The sequence below is a fragment of the Phaethon lepturus genome, unplaced genomic scaffold (genome assembly GCF_000687285.1).
Source record: "Phaethon lepturus isolate BGI_N335 unplaced genomic scaffold, ASM68728v1 scaffold27112, whole genome shotgun sequence".
Classification (NCBI taxonomy): Eukaryota; Metazoa; Chordata; class Aves; order Phaethontiformes; family Phaethontidae; genus Phaethon; species Phaethon lepturus.
Window position 1 is genome coordinate 28,876 of NW_010523078.1, and position 5,591 is coordinate 34,466.

Consider the following 5,591-nt stretch of genomic DNA (forward strand, 5'->3'; position numbering starts at 1 on the left):
AGGGCAGTGGGTGAATCAGGGCATGGGGAAAGCAGAAGAAAGGGAGGTGGCCTAAAGTTTGTGAAAAAAATAGCTATGGTTCATGTGGTTTTGGTCATTAAATACAGTTTTGGCATGCGTGGGGCTCTTGGTCGCAACATGATTAGCACAAAATTATGTGCCTTTTGTTTTCTTTTTAATGTCTTCAATACCCTAATATATTTAAGGGAACAATATTTTTCAGGTGTGTGCTTGTCTGTGTTGTGCCGTAGGTGTGTATGTGCCTTTTTTAATAGTACTGTTCCTCTATAGCTGTCATGCTGAGGGGAGAGAAGTTACCCACATTAGGTAGCATATCCAAGGCTGCAGAGTGGTGCTGACACTAAACCATTCAGGTTTTTGGCCTCTTCCTAGTTTTCCAGATGTGTTTTTAATACCAAGAGGCATCCTTGGAAAGTCTCAAAATCTGTTGCTCTATGCATCTTGTGGTTAGTTACAGGATATCTTGTCTTGCTAAATCGCAGGCATCTGTTTGGTGTCACTCTCCCCTTCTCTGGCCTGACAAAGTCAGTCTGGTTCACTTGCTTCTTTTTTCTTCTATGTGGAAAAGATCCTGCTAGCCAGTCATACCTGTTGTGGGATCTTGGTTTTGGGCATCTTTTGGCTGCAGAAGGCTTCTGGGTGTGACTCTTCTACTGTTATATCTTCATAGGGAACCAAAGGAAGCATGGGACATTTTTGGGGCTGAGGTAGACAACATCATCTCTTCAATTAAGAAAAATCACACTTGCTCTTACAATGGGTTTATCACCCTTTTCAACATCCCAACGGACTTTCAGTACTATAATGGTTGCGAGCAACTATTACCTCTCTTCCCAGTCTTCTCCACAGCTATATATTACTCTGCCCTCAAACAACTGTTAGCTTGTACTAAAATGTAGCAGTGAGCCCAAGGCTGGATTTATTATCAGATGTTTTCTATTTAGAGCAGGGCTAAGGGGCAAATTTTGAAGAATGTAATTTTCTTTTCCCTAATGTTTGGTCACGATTGTTCGTTAAACACTGCTGCTTTATTACATAGTTCAGATGACTTCAGGCCAGCTAAGATAGTACCTCATGATGATCAGATGCAGCATGATACTCAGGAGTGGAGTGTTTGGCAAGTACAAGCCTGCATGCTTTAGCTTAAAAGGAAGCATAGACCTCAAAGTTCAGAAGTTCATTCATGTCTTGAACTTTTTTGGAAGATGTTCTGAGGAGGGTTTTGAAAATTCATCTTCCATCATAGGAAATATTACTGCTTATTTGAATTTTCACTGTAGTATACAATGAACTTAACTTCAGTTACAAGGTAGTTTTAGCTGGAATAATAAAAAGCTTGTTCTAAAAATTTTGCGAATCTGCAGAGAAGTTGCTAATTTTGAGATAGACTGAGCTGACAGCTGTATTGTGCTAGTCCCTCAGCTTTAGAGCTGTATTTGAATTCTCTTGTTAGTAGTAGCCACGGGACCATCAAAACAGTTTTAATCACATTTTTGCTTTAAACAATTAGTTTAACTCAAATTGGCATGGCTTAAACTGCTTCTTTGTGCTTATTCTGCTGTTAGGTAATAGTACTAATCATGTGTCCTGCTAAAAATAGAGAAATGTCTTCAGAGTACTGTCATCATTTGTTTAGCTGGACCTTCCTTTGACTTGGCTCTACATACTCCCTACTAGATTGTATACTTTTTTTTTCTTCTGAGTGAGAACAGTTTAGAAGAACGTAGCCGTTGTCAGGCTTGAGTTTGTCGTCTTCTGTTGTTAAGCAAAGAATACTTTGATTCCCACAGACCATTGTTTTTCCAGCTTTTGAATTCCTCTTGCTCTTTCAGCTGTGTTTACTGCAGGATGGCTGACCTAAATCTGCTCATTTTGTGCTTTTTTTTAATAGGCATAAAGGATCAAGAGGATGGACTGCTGCTGAAGCAGTCTTGTGCCCCGAAGTATAGTTTCCCAGATTTTGTGGTCTGATTTATTGTAGCTAAAGTTAACTCCCTTGACATAGATGAAGGGATCTGTGATGTGTCCATGCTGTGTTTAAATTGTTCTCCTCTCACATGGCTATGCCTCATATGAAGTGAGGGATCTTTGGAGTATTGGTAGTAAAGTGAGCAAGCAAATAGGTCAGAATTCTCTTTAAAACAGGCAAGCCTAATGCCTTTTTCCTTCTGCTTCACTCAGAAGGATGTAAACTTGTCTGGTTTTGCAGCATGAAAACTGGATTGCATCACCAGGCTTTTCCAGTCAGAATTTATGGGGTTTTCTACTACTTTCTACTACTAGGACTAGAAGTCTGATGAGAAGACATCTTTCCTTGGCTTATACAAGGGAAAAGTTGTTTTGCTAGTTGTTCTGGGTAAATGTGGTACCACTGCTACTATAGATATCAAATAGGGTCTTTAGACTGAGTTAACTATCTGTAATAAGAATGTGACCATATCTTTAAATTCAGTGGCAGCTTCAAAGTTCCCTTGATTTGTTTTTAAAAATTTTTTGCTATCTTTTTTAATGATTTAATAACTGCTTACCTAAAAAGCCCCTTCTTTTATTGTTCTAGTTCTAGCATTCATGCAATGATTGCACTTTAAATTTGCAGAGCAAGTCCATTTTATCAGATACATATACAAACCTCTTTTTGGTCTCAAAACTAATGAATGATATATAAATGGTTTTGACTTCGGTTTTTTTGTTACCAAGTCACCCTTAAGGAATAAGAATCGTCTCTTCTTGCCTAAATTTTCTCTTTGATGTGATTTTTGTCTTTGCTTAAGTAACTCTTTTAAGATCTTTTTCCTGAAAAGCATTTTAGAGAGGCCTTAGTGTGTAATGTCATATAAAGATTTTTTGGTTGCTGCTTTTTTTAAAAAGCTTTTAAAATTCATCTTGGTTCACATCGCTTTTGGAATCAACTGCTGTGAATCAAGCAATTGTCTTATTTTTTTGGCCATTGTGCTTCATGCTTCTTGAATATCTTAAAGCAGCTAAAGTACGTTGGAGAATCTTGCTCTGAAATTGAGTAAAATAAAAATTAGGTTCATATACAATATATACCAGAAAAGTAAAATGTGTACTATTCCTTTGTCTTTTGTTTAATATTGAGTATTGTTAGTTCAATATTTAGTATTGTTTTAATATACATTGGAAATTTCTTTTCTGAATTAAATAATATAACTTTTAAGAGATAAATACCAATTAATAATTGAGACTAAAGCGTACTTGGATTTCCTGAAGCAGCCGGTATTCCTTTTTCACCTGCAACGTCACCATAAATTGCAAGGGGTAAACTTAGCTTGATTATTTATTTTAACTTGGAATCTTGATCATATAACTGGTCATCTTAAAGATTATATGATTGATCTTAATTATTAATATGATTGATCTTAATGATTAATAACTGAATGGTACTACAGGACTGAATTTAAAGCTATGTTTATGTCCTAACTGTTGGTTAAAAAAACTTTAGGTAAGAATTTAAGATTTGTCTTTACTTGGCTTGCTTTAAAGATTGGCAGCCCTGTACTTCACACACAAGTTGTTCACTGTATTCTAACCAGCCTTTTGTAAACTTTTCTTGTTTTTAAGAAACGAGGGCATGTGTTTGCTCCACTTATCCCTTCTTTTTGCCTGTCCACCTAGCTCTGAAAATGTGTGGGCGATAAAAGGAGGTTGTGTGATTAAATCTTTGCAAGCAGACCGTAGGGTAAACAAATCTCTTTAAGTTCTTAATTTGAACTTTGAAGACACCTGGAAATAACAAAATGCTTAGAATTCACCTTCAGAAACCATGTTTCTGGGTCCCACTATGAAGAGCCTGTGCTTCCTGTGTAGGGATGTAAACAGTGTAAAAATACTCGAGGCTCTTCTCAATGCCTGATCTCAAGATGGCCTATTTACAGCTGCACAGAAAGTTCTTAATACCAAATTTTCCTCTTCTACACAAGAGAGAGCTGAAGAAGAGATGCTCAACTATTTGCGAGCCCCAGGATGGCAAATGGGAAGAGATATTAATCTGTTCATAGGATATGGCACTGTCAGGTTCAGGCCATAGCTCTGTTTTTCCACCTGCTTGGGAAGCCTGACACAGATGTTGCTGGCTATACTGAGGAGGTATCTGCCCGTGGTTTTAATCAGAAATGCGGTCTGGTTGGCAGCAACCTCTCACACTTAAGCCTTGGAAAAAGCTCTCCGATTCCAAAGGAAGTCCTGGTTTTCGTGCGTAAATGTTTCTGATAGGGAGAGGGGAAATAAACTTAACACTGCTTCTGATGCCATGTCAGTGGAATTTCAGTATCGGGCCTTTTCTTTCAGGTAGGCTGTGTTGTCCTGCTTAGTAGCTGGTTGCTCCCAGAGGTGCTTTTATTCTTTTTTACAACCAAACAGCATTTGAATGAGATATCCATATGTATGCCTCGCTTAGTGCAAAATCAGGAGGCGCAGGTTTAAGTTGGATGCCGGGCCGCTGTGGGCAGAGGTGCATGGGGCGCGATGCAGGCATCTTCTTCTGAAGAGGATGAATGAAATGGTCACTGCTTGAGCTCTCTGGAGCACTTACTCCACCAGTGCATCTTCCGTGAGCCTTTGTCTTTGCTTATGCATTTTTTGAGAAGTTATTGATGATTAAGAGGTTGACATAATAGGCCTAAGATGTTAAGAACTACTTTAAAGCAGGCAGAAAAGATGGGATAAGTGCAAGCTTACTGTGCCTTCTTTCTTTCTTTAATGACATCAAAAAGGTTGCCTCAGAACATTGATTTGACAGTTTTGCATACCAAAATTATTTATTTCCAAGGCATAACTAGAAGCATAGATGAAGTTATACAGTGGGATTATTTGCAAATAAGTGCATATGATATAGTGAAGGCCTTGTTAAAGTTTAACCTGTTGTGTTTCCGTGATAAAATATAATCCTAAAGTTCACAGTGTTTCTAGAAGCATCTTGTTGTACGTTTCCTGCATTTGTGAGACAAAGGTGGATTTTTGCATGGTTAATATGAATACTTAGGGTGTTAGGGTTGATGTGGAAACATTCCTCATTCATATGAAGCAAATGGAACAGATTCTCCTCTTTACTGTGATTTTTTTGATAGCTGTTTAATAAAGTGAGACTGCACTGATTGAACAAATTCTGAGACCAAAAAAAGATTTTTTTTTTTTTTCTCCAGAAAAGAACACAGCCACCACTAAAAGCACTAAAAACTAAGGTGCTTTCAATTTTGCTTTGCATCTTTCTGGTAAAAATAGCTTCTGTTGGATGGAAAGCTGTTTACAATCCTTTCACTCCCAATTTGTTTTCATTAGCAGCAAGTTCTTTACAGTTTAAATAGCAATATTGCAGTCAGAGGATTTAAAGCTTGGCTGAATGAAGATGTCTTTTAAATAGATTAGAAAGAAAAGCAAAATACTTGAATTTGGAAAGTTTTCTCCCTTTCCTTATCATTCCAAGTTTCGGTATTCCATGGCTAAAAAACTACCATTCAAGAGACTTAACAGTCCTTTCAGAGCTGTTTGCACAGTTGTCAGTCCATTTTTCATGTATATGCACAAAAGTGTCTCTGAGGGCAGGAGGGAAA

The 5,591-nt window shown here is 37.6% G+C and overlaps 1 protein-coding gene across 1 annotated transcript in view; it reads left to right on the top strand.

Moving 5' to 3' along the window:
- GIGYF2 (GRB10 interacting GYF protein 2) overlaps positions 1–5,591 on the top strand; it is a gene marked incomplete at its 5' end in the record, with an annotated part of 50,950 nt that overhangs the window by 21,814 nt on the left and 23,545 nt on the right. The gene's annotated exons all lie outside the window — the stretch shown is intronic.